Genomic DNA, 18,077 nt, shown 5'->3' on the forward strand with positions numbered 1-18,077 from the left:
GGAAAAGATGCATCAAAACGCTAAACACCGTGTTCTGTCTCACCGAATTCTTTTGGACCCTCTTTCGGATCCGGGGCGTCACCTTAGGATGTTTCATCCAGGGCACCTTGGCTGGCAGAGAAGACAAAGATGCGCTGCGACCCGGTCCAGAGTTGTCCTCGGTACACTTTGATGGTAAAGCGTTTTGTCGACGCGCTTTCTTAAGTTAATTCACTCAGAAATCAAAAGACTCGGTAATGAGTCTGCGTTAGAAGTTGCGGTTCAGCTATTCTGCCTGGCGTGGCAGAAACAGCGTGAGAGAAGGGGGGAAGAACGAGCCAACAGGCTCTGCCCCCCCTTTGGTTTTCAGGTCTGTTCTCTCTCGTTGTCCAACACGAACTGCCTCAAAAGACTGAAAACTTACCAAAAACCTTTCTCTTCTCAAAGCAAAAACATGTGCGTCATCAAATGTGTCTGGATTTTACTGTGGGAAGGTGTGTGTGAATGTTTGTGTGCTTGAGTGTGAAGGTCAGTACCAAACATTCAACATTATCTACTTAAGTGTGGATTCATTAATCCATTATAATTACCCCAAAGCATAAGAACCATTCATTTGATTAAACACATTTATAATGAGCAAAATGATAATGGTTATTTTAACATTAAAATCAAGAAAAAGAAGTTTAAACTTTATGTTTTGACTTGGTCTGGGTACAACTCATGTAAACACATCTTCTGGTAGACTGCAGGTGGTTGATGTTATGGTTTCCTCCCAGACTCGCTGGCGTTCAGGTCTTAATCTGTGGGTGAAAGTTCTCAGCGACCCAGCTTTGACACAGCTGAGTCCAACACCACCTTTGTGATAGAAAACCCATATTTCCTCACGTTACAAGGCCAAGATGTTGTTTTCAGAGACCATCTTCCATGTAGCTCTACAACTTCTGGACACTTTGCTTCCTTTGAACTGCAACTGATTAAAGTCGGGCGTAAGGACCCGTTTTACTGTGCTGTGGTTTATCGTCCACCTGGTCCAAACAGTTCTTTCCTTCAGGAGTTTAGCGACTTTCTATCCTCCACTGTGAAGCTGTCCAGACTGGTGATTGTTGGTGATTTTAACATCCACGTTGATGATCCTTCTGATCACTTTGCCATGAATTTCTCCAGCCTTATGGGCTCCTTCAGTTTTACCCAGCATGTTTCTGGCCCCACACACACACCAGGGGGCACACTCTAGACCTTGTTTTTACCCTGGGTCTAAATGCTGACAGTGTTTGTCCTGAGGACGTTTATATTTCAGACAACTATTGCATTTTCTTTAACAGTTTCTGCGTCCCCACCTCCTGCTCGCTGTATGGTTAGTTCTCGTTTTCTTAATGAGAGCACAGCTAGCAATTTTTCTGCTGCTTTTTATCCACCCTATTCTTCTGATAACGACCCAGATTCCTTAACTTCTCAGTTTAACGAGCACTGCCTCTCCATTCTGGACAACATCTGTCTTGTCAAAACCAGATCAGTTCCTGCAGTGAACCCTACTCCCTGGTTTAATGACAGCCTTCGCAGCCTGAAGCGCCAATGCAGAAAAATTGAGCGTTTGTGGAAGAATACCCATCTCCACGTCCATCTGCTGCACCTAAAGGATCTTCTGACATCCTTTAACTCTGCAGTCAGAGATGCTAGGGTTTCCTATTTCTCCAACCTGGTGTCTCAGAGCTAAGGGAACCCCAAGGTGCTGTTTAACACCATCAGCAGCATGGTCTGTCCTGCCTCTCCTACAGTCTCCATCCACTCTGTTGCAGACTGTGAGAACGTTCTGTCTTTCTTTGTGGACAAAGTCAATAAGGTTAGATCTAGCATCTCTCCTTCAGCCTTATCGCTGCCTCTCCCGACTCCAACCAGGCCCATCATCCTAGCTAGCTTTGCTCCTGTTTCTTTTCCTGAGTTAACCAAACTAGTTAACTCTATGAAGACCTCTGCTTGCCCCCTCAACATCTTACCCTCATCTTTGTTTAAAAGTGCTTTTCAGTCCATCGGTCCCAGCGTGCTCTCTATAATTAATGCTTCTCTGGTCTCTGGTCAGGTCCCTACTTACTTTAAGAACGCTGTAATCCACCTGCTTCTTACAAAACCGAGTCTTAACCCCTCTCTCCATAGCAGCTTCAGACCCATCTCTAAACTTCTGTTCATCTCCAAGATCTTGGAAAAGGTTGTGGCTAAACAACTCACAGCTGCTCTTGAACATAACATCTATGATTGCTTACAGTCAGGTTTTCGTAGAGCTCATTCTACTGAAACAGCTCTTCTTAGGGTCTCTAATGACCTTCTGACTCACAGTGATGCAGGGGACTGTTCTGTTCTGGTCCTGCTGGACCTGACTGCAGCCTTTGACACCATTGACCATCACCTGCTACTGGAGAGGCTGAGAGACTGGGTAGGCCTATCAGGATCTGCTCTGCAGTGGTTCTCCTCTTATCTCTCTGAGCGCTCCTTTTCTGTGGCCGTCTCCAAGTTTAGGTCCTCCACCACCTCTCTTACCCATGGTGTCCCACAAGGTTCTGTGCTGGGGCCTCTGCTCTTCCTCCTCTGCTTCCTCTTCAGCACATCCTGAGCTCCTTCAAAGGAATCTCCTACCATCTTTATGCAGATGACATCCAACTGTACATCTCCTTTAAGCCCCATGAGATGTCTAAGCTGCAGCTGTTACACACCTGCTTAGACTCTATCAAAACCTGGATGGCTGGGAGCTTTCTTCAGCTGAATGAAGATAAGTCTGAGATCCTCATCTGTGCCCCAGACAAGCTGGTTCCCAAAGTCAGAGACTCTCTTGGTCAGCTTGCTTCCCACACCAAACCATCTGTCAGGAATCTTGGCGTGATCTTTGACCTAGCTCTCACCCTGGATTCTCATGTCAGTTCTCTTATTCGCTCTTCCTTCTTCAATCTCAGGAACATTGTTAAGCTGAGTCCCATTCTGTCTCGCTCTGAACTTGAGACAGTTCTCCACACCTTCATCTCCTCACGCTTAGACTACTGTAACTCTCTTTTCACGTGTCTGAGCAGAACCTCCCTGAACCGTCTACAGGTGGTTCAGAACGCCTGTGCTCGGCTTCTGACCAAGTTCTCCAAACACACCCACATCACCCCGCTTCTCCTCCAGCTTCACTGGCTGCCAGTCAACTTCAGGGTTCATTTCAAGATCCTGGTTCTGGTCTATAGGGCCTTACATGGACAAGCACCATCTTACATTGGTGATCTTCTTAGTCCCTACACCCCCAGCAGGTCCCTGAGGTCCAGTGATCAAAGCCTACTGGTTGTGCAGCACCAGGCTAAAGACCAAAGGTGACAGATCATTTGCTGCTGTGGCCCCCAGACTCTGGAACTCTCTCCCCCTGAGCCTGAGATCAGTGGACTCAGTGGTCTCCTTTAAAAAGCAGCTGAAGACTCACTTGTTCAAGCTGGCTTTTGTATGACCTTCTTCACCACTCTCTCTTTATTCTGCTCTCCCCACCTATTCCACCTTCCTCAGGATCCACTGATTTCCCTCTTTCCTATTCACTCTCTCTCTTTCTTAACATTTTTTCTTTTAAATCCCAATTGCCTATTTTTGCTCATTTTAAATATATTTTAAACATTTTCTAAGTGCTTTTTTATATTTTAACATTTTTTTGTTTTTGTGAAGCGCCTCATGATTTTTATCATGAGAGGCGCTATATAAATGATATTTTCTTCTTCTTCTTCTTGTGTTTGTGTGTGTGTGTGTTTAATTTATATATACACACACACACACACACACACACACACACACACACACACACACACACACACACACACACACACACACACACACAAATATATCTAGTTAGCACTTTATATATTTTAAATGAAATAAAGAGAATTAATTATCACTATTTAAAGGCATCTGTTTATGTTTAGCATTTTTAGCTTACTGTTAAATTCAAAAGTGTAGCCAATTCTTATATATTACATGTTTATTTAATTTAACTGTGAATAAAAATAAAACCGTGATTCATTTATGCAAGGCAGCACAGCTTTGTTTTCACTTTCAAGTGTAAGAACAGCAAGAACACAAACCATTAAAATCAACACGACAGCATAAAACCACAGACTTTAAAATCAAATTTAGATACACAAAAAAAATGAGATGCCATCCATCCATCCATCTTCTGAACCCGCTTGTCCACGCAAGGTCGCGGGGGGGGGGGGGGGGGGGGGGGGGGGCTGGTGGCTATCTCCAACGGGCAATCAGGCGGGGTACACCAGGTGCCAGTCCATCACAGGGCAACACAGAGACACACAGGACAAGCAATCATACACACACACATTCACACCTAGGTACAATTTAGACAGACCAATCAACCTAACAGTCATGTTTTTGGACTGTGGGAGGAAGCTAGAGTACTCGGACAAACTCCATGCAAGATCCCAGGCCGGGAAGCAAAAGATAAAATAAAAAGGCAAAGTTAAAGACTTGGTGTTCTTAATAGTTAACAGAAGGTTGTTGTTTTACCTTTTTCACTGACAGCTTTCACTCTCGCTGGTGCCTTCCTCAGAGTGCTGGTGATGTCACTTCCTTGCTGTTTTGTTAGCAAGCAGTAGAGGACAATGTCGCCCTCTACTGCCCACGCCCTCTTTGATGATGACCATGTCCCATAAGTGATTCAGTGTATACTTCATTTCTGTTCATGGTGTTATAGTAGGTCCGTGTCTCCTAATCTCTATTGCTTCTTTAATCCATCATTTGAGTTTTTGTTGTTCTGTTGTGATGATCCTTGTGTGTTCCCAGTCCATTATATGGTTTTCTCTGCTGCAATGACTCATTATAGCTGATTTCTTTACAGTGTTTTCCGCTTCTGGTTAGGGTTAGGGTTACCCCCACCACAGAGGTAAAGATAACACAAAAATATGCAGTTGTATGTTTTGACAGTGCTCAGTTTCAGTTCAAGTGAGTGGTTCTGTAGTTCCTTTGGCCCGACTGAGCAGAAGACAAACAGGCTACTTGTGGTGCTTTTTGGCCTCTGGCACGCCAACGACTCTGATAAACAGCAATTAGTATTCAGCTGGGGCTGTTGGACTACTGCCGGTGGAAAACTGAGGCTGAACAAAGTAACAAATGTTGTTTTATTACTTGTCATCAAACAAGTTGCTTCACAAAGAGAAGAGAATAGTAAATGCCTCTTAATTTACTAAATCAAGTGCAAAACAGAATAATCATGTTGATTATTTGAAGGCTGCAGTCACAGGCTACAGCACACATGAGAGATTTAACACCTCTAGCCAACTAATGCAGCACAAAATCTGAATTCTCAGCAAATGTTAATCATGTACCAGAAGATCTCGAAAGGCTTGCTGGTTTTATCTGTCTTGAATGAGCCTCCCATTACTGACTTATCATCAGTGTTGACAGATCTGAGTACAAACACAAATAAAGTGAACTAAATTAAAATTGGAGATGGGAGGATGCTACAAGGATGAATCTGAGTAAAAACAAAAGAGGAACTGTGACAGCACCTTGGCTGGGATGGCGGGATCTCATCTCTACCCTTCCTCATCCTGTCAAACACTCCTTCCTTCATTTCAGGACCTCAGTCAGGAGCAAAGTCTGAGTCTGTGTGGGCGAGCTACACGTCCCGTGTCATCCTTTCCTTCCTTTGGTTCTGCAAATTAATTCCCCTGATGCAAGGTTTCTCCTGCAAGAAAGTGAGAATAATGAGGTACACACAATGTCATTTCATGTTGCAGGCTCTATACTCCACTTATATTAGCATGCTTTGCATAAGTAATGAAATGCAATGAAAGTTTTTTTATATTTGACAGTCAGAATTCCAACACATCGCTGAATATTTTACATCAGATGTGAAACCAAAACTGTTCTGCTGCCAACAAAAATCCAGCAGAACAAAATATAAAATGTGTTGTTTTAGTTGATTTTCTCTGTGCTGACTTTTCTGTCTAGGTACAAGTTCACATTTTCTTCTGTCTGTCACGGTCTGCATGACACTGTCTAAAATGACAGGAACAGCTGATTTCAGAATTTAACTCTAGTCTATCTCATAATCTGAATCACAAAGTAGACCGGATGTTCATGTCCCAGCTTTTAAAGGTGCATAATGTAAGAAAGATGTGAGGATGGCATCCTGTGGCAAAATGTGGGTATTGCAGCTCATTTGCCAAACAAACAAGGCACTTTCACACTACTGTGACTGTTGTGGCTTTTTCTATGGAAACAAATGTGGCTACTGTGTCAGTGATCCGCAATGTACACTTATCTTTAGAATGCATGGCCAACAAAGGAGTTTTAGGTAATTTCTTCATGAACCCCAGTGTCTGCACATATTACCTCCAATCAGAGGAGCCCTCCACTCTCTTGTTCAACACCCTGAAGTTCCGGTAATGGAACCTATTGACAGAGACAAGTGTAGCGGTAATCCACATTTTTTACCCTCAGGTTAAACTTTGTATGGATTTACACGGAAAAGAACCATAACATTGTCGCATAAAGGGTTCTTTCACATTCCGCAGAAGGAAATAAAGAGGGGAATTTGAAACTGGCCCGCAGTTGGGCATTCTGGTTAACTCCTACATTTTTCTCCCAGGAACGTAAATTTTACCAAGTGACTTGTTAAGCCAGACATTATCAGGACTTGGTCTGTCTTACCTCAATCTGCCAATAACTGACTCTTCCCTCCCAGGCCGGGTGCTCGTAAAACTCCTCAAGGGTCATTCTGGAAGATTCCAGGATCTCGCTTTTAACAAAGCCTTGGTGTTTTTCTGTTTATCTATAATCAAAGAAGGTGTTTAGGTTGTTCACCCTTAAAATAGAAATCAAGGTGCTCTAAGTTAAGATCTTATCACCCACAGACTTAAACTGTTTGTGTTGTGTTTTCTTTTATGTTAAACCTCTGTCATTTGGTGTTTCTCCAGTTAAAATTCATGCTAACGGTAAAACTGTTCAGTTTTAAGACATGGATTTTATTCTTTCCCATTTAAAGTAATACTTTGATGCTAAAGTACTTTTTGAGGTTTCATATGAATAACTGTGTTAAATTGTGATCATGGATTTTTCCATCTTGGAGAAGGTAGAGTTTATTTGGAAGAGCCACAGTGCCCTCCAGTGGTTTTTGAGTAAGATACAGGTGGGCATGCCCAAAAGGTTATATAAGCACCCATCCGAACCTTGTGGCGGCAGTTTAAGAACAAAGGTCGCCTTAAGCTCATTGCCCTGTGGGCTGTTTTCCATCTGGCCCAGCAGAACCCGGCTCTTTAAAGTAATTAGCTCTCAAAAGTTACGATAAAACTTAGAAGCAACTCCGTTTGTTTTGTTTTGACGTCCCACGCGCAACCGGAAGTTGAGTTGACGTGTTCAAGACAAGTTCATGCATTAAGAGTTGAAAGCAATTTGGATCAGTTCTCCTGATTCGGCACCGTTTGTGAATCTGGACTTGCGCTCTGAATTCCACGTTTCGGTGCAGCTGAGTTGAGGACCTTAAAGTCAAGCCACGGTGGAGGAACGCATAATTCTCCAATTCACAGACACCCGTTGACCAACTCGGAGGCCAAAATTCCTACAGTCCCTGAAGGCTTCACCCCATGGGGACTCAGGCTTACCACAGCCTTTGGCCATCTCTGGTGACGGAAAGCAGGTCTGTGAATCATTTTCATCTGGCTGACTTTTCCTGCTAAGCCCAATTAGTGAATTCAGACTTAAACTTTTATGGCTTATTATTTTCGATCCAAATTCTCATTATCTCTCAAGATTTATCTTCTTTCTCTGCTGCACACGAATCCTTATTCACACACACACACACACACACACACACACACACACACACACACACACACACACACACACACACACACACACACACACACACACACACACACACATTCACACACACTCCTGTACTCCTATACCCATACACTGTAAACCCAAAAATTCTAAATAATCAAATTTATTGAGTAGACGAAACTCTTAATATAAAAAAATGTTTTTAGAACTTAAATGTGTTGAGTTATTCCTTGTTTTAATTACATAGAACTGAAACATTTTAATTAATCTGAACTATATCTTTTTTAAGTAAGAATAACTTAAATTAATCCAAAAAGAGCAACTTAACTTGAATGAGTAATAATAACTAATAAAATATTGATTTATTATTTTATGTTTCTATATTATTCCATTCATCTTTACGTCCACCCTAAAGTGTTTCTGATAAACAGACTTGTATATTTTTTTAAAGATTTGTGGATTTATTGGGAAAAACAACCATGAACTAGCAATTTTGGTGGATTTCAGGAACAATAAACAACTGCTGGCCACGATGCATTGTGGGTAGTCATGTTTTCAGTTATTTAGCTCTATTTTGAGGTGTTTATGCATGTTTATTGTGGAGGATTGTTGTTCTCAGTTAAAGAGCAAGTAACGTCTAAATTACTTATTTTTTTCTGATGAACTGTATAAATGAGTGTCTAATAGTGTTTTAAATGTGTGTATTCATTATTTTAGCATTTCGGTGCATTTTCTTTAAAAATTCTGCCTAAATACCACAGTATAGCACCACCTTCAGCTTAAAACATAGAGTTTGAATCATTTTGAATACACTTTAGCCAATGGCTAAAGAGAAAGATACTACGTAAACCAGTAGAGTACTACGTAGCAGCTCTGTGTCAAAGTTGTAAAGCATTGAGAGTCTCGGCCACACGTTGTGGCGAGTTGGGAGTTGGATTTGCAAGCGAGTGTAGGATGGTTAGCGGCAGTTCAGCATTAGCATATCCTAATCTTTAGCATAGCTTTTAGTGTTATACATACTTATTTAGTGTTAGCTTGGCTGTTGGATATTGTAGTTTAGTTAGTGTTTAGCTGTTAGTGTTATTAGGAAAGTAGTTCGGGGTTAGTGTTCCATATCGTGTTAGTATGGTGAGAAGGTGTAGTGTTGTGGGTTCGGTGGCCCTGTGGGGTTGCACTACTTTCCGCTGGACTTAGAAATTAGGCGCCAGTGATTGCGCACAATCGGTGTCTGGAAAAGTCAGCTCCTGCCTGGTGCTGTAGTTTGCAACTAGCATTTTACCTGTGATCCCTTCGCCAACATGATGGAGTTTGAACTGGGTTGTTCTGCATGTCTCCGTTTGAAGAGGGAGGCTGTGCCCACCGTGGCTCTTCCGCGATTTAGATGCAGCCCACCGACTCTGCTCCCCCACCATGGCGGGCTCCAGTCTGAGGTGAGTAAGCTAAATAAAAATTTTAACATCTTCTAAAGACAATTCCCTACCTAAATGCAAAGTTTGAGAGGCGTGGTTCACTTCATTTAGCTAATATCAGTCTGCACTGCCTTCGGGCTGAGTTGTCAAGTTCACAAAATGTGGAACGGGATGTAAGGTTAGAATCAGCGGCGAATCTGAACATATCTCGAAGCCCTGGCCGACGATATGGTCCACATGACTATTACTGTCAGGCTCGGAGAAAATTCGGGTTGTTTTTGTGTCAGTCGGTAATTCTGCTAACAGTGACTCGAACTAACACAGCACCAGTTGACAGACAGCAATACAGCGTGAAATCCAGCTTGTGACCCGGTTCCGTGAGGAATTCTGTTCAGGAGGTCGCATTTCAGGCTCTCCACATCATATGTGACTGATTTTTACGTTATAACAACAATCACACACTAGGAATGTTATAAAGCGCCTATATGGGACAGTTTCTTTTGTATTTTATCTAACTTTATAAACTCCAACAACAATGTGCTTCTATTATTTTTTTCAGGCTAAATCTACCCAAGACATTGGCTGTCAGACTGATTTAGAAGTCTGCAAGAATGCACTTGTCCAGGCTGACGTGAAGCAAAGGTGAATTATTTTGAATAATCATCTATGTAAACATTTTATTATCACCTTCTAGTTTTAATTTGTTTTACAGATTATTGTTACACGTGATTTTATGCTCTTTTAAACATTTATAAATGTGCTCCTTCTTTGTTTTTACATAGCCACCCAGAATAGAGCTCCCAGCCTCAGTGTGTCTTGTGACACGGGGACCATGACGGAAATTCATCTTCCAGAAAGTCCCAGAGCAGCGTCCACACCCCTGAAAAGACCAAGATGTGAGGTGTCTGCTGTTGATTCCAGCTTCCACCTCAGTGACAGTGCAAGCTCAGTGAACTGTTCAAGGTAAAAAAAACTTAAAACATTTCAGAATTTTTAAGATATTAACAATTAAATAAGTATGTGATTACATCATGACATCATGAAGGAGGCTACTGACTCTGCCCCTGTGACACTGGTGACGTGTGAGCTGATTCACCTGGTAAATAACTTTTACATTAAATATTTTGTTCTTTGCTATCAAAAGTAAATTAACTAATAACCTGCATCATTGCAGGACACTCAGCAAAATATGGACTCTACACCATGAGGCAGGCACACGTTAATACTCTATAATAATGATAATAATAATAATAATAATAATAATAATAATAATAATAATAATAATGCATTGAATTTATATAGCGCTTTTCAAGACCCCCAAAGACGCTTTCACACACTCTCACATTCACACACTGCTAGTGATGGTAAGCTACTTGTAGCCACAGCCGCCCTGGGGAGGTCTGACAGAGGCGAGGCTGCCATTTGGCGCCGTTGGCCCCTCTGACCATCACTAACAGCACATAAGGTGAGCAACACCACAACACCACATATTATTGTTATTACTGTACACTGTCCTGGATTTGTTTTCTTTCTGCATGATTTGTTTTCTTTCTGCATCTCATCATTAACCTGGCTGATCACCTGATGACTCCTGTCATCTGGTTATGACAGCATGAGGACGTCCTCACACAGCTGTAAACTATCAGCTCATCTGGCAGAATAGAGAGAGAAGAGACAACACCACATCTCCTGTTCCTGGAAAGCCTTCAGTCATCCTTCGATGACTGAGAACCTCCATCAGCTCTGTCTCCTTTCTGCCTACAATTATTATAATAAATATTGTGTTTGACAAGTTTTTTTTGCTGCCAAATGTCTCATTTTGATTCCAGTTTTGATATTTTAATGGATATTTATAAATTGCATTAATTGAATTATCACATTGTTGCATGTTTAACTAGCTCTATTGTGATGAATTAAACTAGCACCTCACTGTTAAAAGCTCATTTTAATTTCAAGCATGTTTAAGTATTTATGGACATGAACAAAAACAGGAAATATATAAATTGAGATGTATTTAAATAATATAACAAATAAGGGGGAAAGAGTCATTGAAAGGCACATTCTTCTGGAAGCTCCTGATCCTGACGACACCAGCAGAGGAGACCAGCTGCAGACACCAGAGGATCACCTACAACCAAGAGAGCAGCTGGTATCAGTAAATAAATAATGAAATCAGGGCAGTTTTAGTGGGCTGAACACATTACAGAATAATTTTCTCATGGGGTATTTTCATAACTTTCTATGCAGCAGACTAACTTGACCCCAGGGCTCCTGGAGAGCTGCTATCCAGCATGTTTCAGTGGTTTTCCTGCTTTAACAGGTTAGATTAGCTGTTAAGCAGCTCAGCTATTTGTTGCTGATTAAAACCAGGTGTGCTGAAGCAGACAAATCTCTAAAACATGCTGAATACTAGTAGCCTAGTGAACTAGACCAAATTCTTGCTTTGCAAAGTTTGGTCTAGGCATGCTCCACTGGAACCTCTGCAGCCCCAACAGGATTCTGGCTGGCCAATCACAGCTCTCTAGAGGGGTTTCAAACACATAAAGAGCTGTGATTGGTCTATAATGGTGGGCCAATCATAGTGCTCTATCTGCTTAGTGAACAAATCACAGAGCTTTATCCGCTTTGTGGGCCAATCAGGGCACTCTATATGCCTGGTGGATGGGATGATGCAACAGAGTGAAACAACAGTATGTCACATTTATTGTCCAGTGGAATGCGGAGATCATTTGAAAGAAAACGGTAGAACCCGCCCCACAACCGAGAGCCGTCAATGGAGCATTGCCAGACTAAATAATACAATTATTTAGTCTGGCTTGCCAGGCTAGAATACTAGCTCTCTAGAGCCGTGGAGCCAAACCCTGCAGCTAATCTAATGCTATGGCTAACGGCTACTTACCATTCAGAGCTGGTTCTGTTGGGTCGGTTCCGGTAGTTTCAGGCAACTCACAAGCTCAAAACAATAAGGCTCAGGTCTGCTTGTCCCCTCCAAATAAACTTGGTTCCTTTCTTCTCGAGTGTCTGGGTAAGGAGGGGGAGAAATGTCCTCCACTTCTAATGACTACTCAGAGTGAAGGGAGCTAGCATCGTCTTGTTACCCATCCATCTTCGTCACTGCCGCAGCTCCGCCCTCTCGGTCCGCCAGGCAACGCCTACTAATGTTGCAGTTTTTAAAATTGATACGTAGGTGGAGAAGGACTCTGAGCCACACTTGACCCGCTCTTTAATATTTCATTCAATGTTGCAAATGTGGTGTTACTTTTTGTATCATGTTGGCCCCATAAGTGAAGAGGTTGGTCAAAGTAATGCTGGGCCGCTTTGCTGTCCCATTTTTATTAATACTGTGGTTTTTCACACCAGATGCTCTTGACTTGACTTTGAGTGTTCCACTTTCATTGGCTGTTAGCATGTATGGGTGTGTGAGTCATGATCTGGTGTTAGTTACTGCCTTCACCAGCCTGCCACATTGTCATTTTTAAGTTAATTCAACTTATTTCGGTTAGGGTTTTATTAGTCAATTTACAGTTCATATAAGTTATAATATTCAAGTTAGTAAAAACATGTAATAAAGTTCAAATAAAATAAAATATGCAAGTTTAGTGAAATTAAACTTTGTAAGTTGCTTAAGTGTCAAGTTATAGGTTGGAGGTAGTTAAATGCTTTAATTTTATTCAGGTCATATTTTTTAGGTTATGATAGACATAGTTTTTAGATAAGTTAACTTAAAAAGTGTTAGGCAATCAGTTTCCTCATGAATTTTGAGTTCAGTGAACTTATTCAGGGTTACAGTGTAGGAACACACACACACACACACACACACACACACACACACACACACACACGCTCACTTGTTCTTAGTGAAGTTATTCCTAAAATTTTCTATAATCCTGATGTCACCGAATTTCCACTTTCATTACGGATCAGTTAATTCCTATCACTGCCATAAAGCTTTGGGTTAACAATTTTCTTAATTCCATGCATGAAACTATAATCTGTGTTTGGTCCTTTTGTCAATGTATTAACTGATTTTGTAATAAATTCACAAAACGTGAATAACGCCTGATCATAGTCTGGCAATTCTCGGTAATAATCGGCGCATTCTGTCAAGAATTCATCCTTTGGATTAAAATATGGTGTTAATTTTGAGAATGATTACATTGAGAAGAAAATAAATATTAAATCCAGTGTCCCAGTTCACACAGACAAAACTGGGTGGTGCCCCGAGTTATTTAATATAAAATTATAAACGATGAAGACAAGCTAAGTCCCCACCACATTTGATAAATATAGATGTAAATTCATATTTATCGCTACACAAGGCTGCTGTACACAGGCATCACCTGTTCTTTCAATCACCACCAGCTGGTAAGGTGGGTAAAGTGTCATGCCTAAAGGCACAATGGCTGACACAACTGACATAGCCTAGGGTTTGAACCTGCAACCCATTGGGGAACCATAGAGCCACATTCACTTGTGAAGTGTCTTGTGATTTTTATCTTGACAAACGTTCTTCTCATCCCTAAAGGTTTTTACTTTCACTGATCACAAAATTACCCCTTGTGAAAAAAGCATTTGTACAATTTTATGTAGAAATATGAAAACATGGAGCTTTTGAAAGGGTACGCTAAAGAACATCAGCTTCAGGCCTAACATGTTTTATAGAAGGTCCAGATGGCGCGCAGGGTAATTCACTCCATGACTTTACACCTCAAACTCTCCTCCATGTAGCGACTTTTGCTAGCTTGCTAAGTAGCCCTAAGTGCTATTTTATGACATTGTTTAGTCAGACCCTTCCAGTTGTTAAAGAGCACATTGTCTTCATGGAGATGTAAAGAAGACAGGCTCTGTAAATCAAAGTAAGGTAAAAATGGAAGCTGCTTCGCATTAGTGATGGCTAATTAGCTCCTAGCACTGACAACTGGAGGCTGTCTGCTGCTCATTGGTGTCGTTTGTCTCGTCAGTGGGGCCTAAGCAGAAGCTCCAGATTTGTGGTTTTATGAGTCATTTTATTCTCCCCAGGGTGCACTGGCAATGTCACAATTTAAGACTTTTTTCTACAAAATAGAGAAAATGCACAGATGTGAATAAGGAGTCTAAATGAGACAAGCTAAACTCATGCTGCTTGTCGCGTAATACATGTTTGGGTATAATCAGAGCAGCAGCTAGCCATGTGTGAAGTTTAGAGCTGTTTTTAAACAGATCTGGCTACCTGCTCTATCCAAAAAATGGGTTGTTTGCCCAGTTGGTAGAGGAGGGAGCAAACAAAGGAGTAATTCTGAGAACACTTTCTAGTCAGGAGGATTTTTACATTTCTGATAGAAGCAACATGTTCAATCAGGCCTTTGAAATTCAAATGATGTCTTTCATTTAATGTCTCACTGATGGCTTTGAACATTCCCTGTGAAACGAGAGCAGCCAAGATGAGAGCGACAGGAGCTGAAGGAGAACAGGAAGGTAAAATCCAGAATAAAAATAGACATGATCAAACTAATGAGATAAAAATAAACTTGTGAAAAGGGAGACTTTTTAAAGCAGTTATTTTTAAAAATGGCACAATGTTTTCATATTTCCTGGCACCTGGCCGCTCTGCTAGCTGTAAAGATGACAAGTTAGCAGAGACAAAATTAGCAACAAGATGAACATCAATCCAGTATCTTTTGAAATCTTAGTTAACATGGAAACATTTTCCACCTTTATTTCACCAGATAAAATGGTTGAGAAAACGTTCTCATTTACAAACATGAGCTGGCCGAGATGTCAAGGAGGGATCACTTGGTTTTAGAATATGCATGCAGCAGTAGGGGACTAAACATGAACAGAAATGTTACATTCCCCTTTTCTTCTGACCTATAGGTTTAAAAACTTTATGGAAACCAACATTTTGTATTGTCAATAAACACAATGCTGCAAAAGTCATAACACTGATATGGAGCTGCAACTGTCACAGATTAAACTATACTACCCCTAACCCAAACATCTAAAAGGTACTCGTTAAAAAGCTATTGGCAGTGAAAGAAACTGTGTCAGTACTTAGAAAACATACAATGGATGGACTTAAGAGAAACATACTTTAGGGGGATGGATCACCAGTACAGCACGCACCAGGACCCACATGTGAAAAGAAGAAATAAGGTGCTTTTATAATTATTATATATTGGGGACAGACACCTTTAGGAGCTGCTTGTTAAAAAAAACTTAACAACCACGGCTTCAATCGCAATTAAAAGCAAGTTTTGTCCAAGATAAACGGAAGTCTGCGGCAGCGCAGAGACCGCCCCCATACCCCATAATCTTTTATAAAATTGCCACGATTGCGCCACATTACCGCCACGATCTGATCTTATAAACAACCTTTATCCTCCCCAGGAAGCCGTGGCAAATCCCGTTTTGCAAGTGCTATGGTCCTGTAAAAACAGCTATAGTTAAAAGTTACTTTAGTCTGGCTTAGAAAGCAGGAAAATCGTGACCCAAATTTCACCTGTTTAAGGAAGTACCCAATTCTCATATAGACTCTAAAAATCATTTTATCAGATATTCCTGTCATGTGTGTTGTGCTATGAGAGCTTTAATCTTAAATCAGGAATATTCAACATTTTGGATTGTCTTGCCCAACTTTAGAGAACAAACGTGGTCTTCAGTGATGAGGACATTGTACCGATCTGCCGTGGTGAAGAGAGAGCTAAAGAGAGCTGAGCCGGAGGGCAAAGTTCTGGATTTACCCACCGACCTACATTCCAACCCACACCTATCGTCACGACTTTGGGTAGTGACCAAAAGATCGCGGATACAAACGGCCAAAATTAGTTTTCTCTACAGGGTAACTGGGCTCTCCCTTAGAGAAATAGGGTGAGAAGCTTGGTCATCCAGGAGGGGCTCAGGGTAGATCCGCTGGTCCTCCACATCAAGAGGAGCCAGTTGAAGTGACTCGGGCATCCGGTCAGGATGGCTCCCTGGTGAGGTTTTCCGGACACATCCAACTGGGAGGAGACCTAAAGGAACTGTACATGGAACTGGGAGACTGATATTGCCAGTACTTCCGGTACCGTTAAGTGGTTTTGATTATTGGCACATTGCAGCTGGCTGGTCAATACTCCAACTCCAGAACACATGACTCCACTTCTGTAATTATCCAGACAGGTGCAGGGCGAAAGCACATTAGTCAGAGGAACATCAGAGAGGAGTACGTGACAGAGCTGAGAAGTGAAATGAACAGAACTGATTATTCCATTACAACTAAATGTTCTGTTGAGAGTCTGAGTCTTCTAATTCATCTGAATTTCATTCCCCTGCCGTTTAATTATTTTTTTCTCAGGAACAAAACCAAATGTCAGAATATTGAGTCAGAATACACAAACTGGCAGAAAAGACACAGAACAGTCACCAAACTAATAAAACATGATTAGTAGCCCAAATGATTACTATCTGACCCTTTATGAGTGTGTGTGGATTAGATCAGTGAAAACTTTACACAATACACATCAGCTCCACTCCACTCTTTACTCGTGACAAAAATAACACAAGGTGACCAGTAATCAGTGTGAAGGGATCTGATATTGCATCTGGTCCTGTCCTGGCACAGCTGAAGCTCAGAGAGAGGGAGAGTGAAACAGACGCTGTGTGTGCGTGTGTGTGCGCGTGCGTGCGTGTGTGTGTGTGTGTGTGTGTGTGTGTGTGTGTGTGTGTGTGTGTGTGTGTGTGTGTGTGTGTGTGTGTGAAGAACAACTGGGAAAGTCCAAGGCTGCCCATATGTGAACACTCCAAACCCAGTCCAAGCGGAGTAGAGCCGATGCTAATGTGGAAGTGGATTAAAGCCTAATTTATACTTTACCATCAGCGCCGCGAGAGAGAGACACACATGCATTGACACTGCACAAGGGGAAACCATATAATGGACTGGGACAGTAAATGGATCATAAACACAGAGCAACAAAAATACAAAAGATGGATCAAAGAAGTGCTAGAAATAAGGAGACATGGGTACAAAACCATATACAGAGACAATAGAGTATTCACATTGGATCACACATGGGACAGTGTCATCAGCAAGGAGGACGTGGGCAGCAGAGGGTGACATCGTCCTCTGCTGCACGCGGATAAAAGGAAGTGATGCCACCAACACCCGCGATCTCTGAAGAGATCAACGTGTTTAGTCTTTTTCTCTCTGAAGCTGAAGCTGTTTTACTAAACAGGTCGAAAAAAGAACAAGAAAAAGTTTAACAGCAGTCTTGTTCTTTGTTGCCTTCATGTGAATCAACTAATATTCCACAAGAACATAATAAAGGTAAACTTAAGTTTTTGCATTTTTAAATAGAAAATGTAGTTTTGCTGCACACTGTTGACATGCTGAACAGGTGTTAATCATCCGTTTCCTTGTAGGGTTTTAAATCTCACATCACGGTTCATTTTTAAATGTTTTGGTGGGGAAGGGTTCATGTTTTCATTTCTTTAAAGAGCAAATTCACTGAGAAATCATTTTTCACTTGTTAGTTTTGAAGTATGATGGGTCACACTTAGCTTTACATGCAGACTTAGCAAGAAAATTGACGCTGAACTGCTCACATTAGAAAAGTCAAGCAGATCTCCATCACACTGAAAATTTGCATTCATGGGCTCACCCATCTTGACTCATGACAAGAAAGGTTGTTGTCGATTTGGCGGAGGGAGACAGCACAGCACGTCTCGGCTAGTAGAAGCTAACTGTTAGCATCAGCAACTCCACCACACAGCAGAACTCCTCCAGGCTTGTGTTATTTGTGGAGATAAACGTTGCAGCGCAAACTGAGTCAGTGGTAGAGTTGTGTTGCTGTTATCCAGTCAGAGGTGAGATGTCCAAATATCAGGAAATCAGACTCCAGATCTGCCGTCTGAAGCTACTTTAGCAGCTTC

The 18,077-nt window shown here is 41.6% G+C and overlaps 1 long non-coding RNA gene across 2 annotated transcripts; it reads right to left on the reverse strand.

Moving 5' to 3' along the window:
* Positions 1–4,383: 4,383 nt before the first annotated feature.
* Positions 4,384–11,770, reverse strand: LOC129165478 (uncharacterized). Of its 2 annotated transcripts, none has more exons than XR_011520208.1 (3): positions 6,334–11,770; positions 5,505–5,683; positions 4,384–5,402 (listed from the first exon to the last, which is right to left on the reverse strand). It is a non-coding gene; the product is annotated as an uncharacterized lncRNA (long non-coding RNA). The 2 variants fall into 2 exon arrangements; XR_008564786.2 differs by having other exon boundaries at positions 4,384–5,090; positions 5,322–5,402; positions 5,505–11,770.
* Positions 11,771–18,077: the final 6,307 nt, after the last annotated feature.

The sequence above is a fragment of the Nothobranchius furzeri genome, chromosome 3 (genome assembly GCF_043380555.1).
Source record: "Nothobranchius furzeri strain GRZ-AD chromosome 3, NfurGRZ-RIMD1, whole genome shotgun sequence".
In the NCBI taxonomy this organism is placed as follows: Eukaryota; Metazoa; Chordata; class Actinopteri; order Cyprinodontiformes; family Nothobranchiidae; genus Nothobranchius; species Nothobranchius furzeri.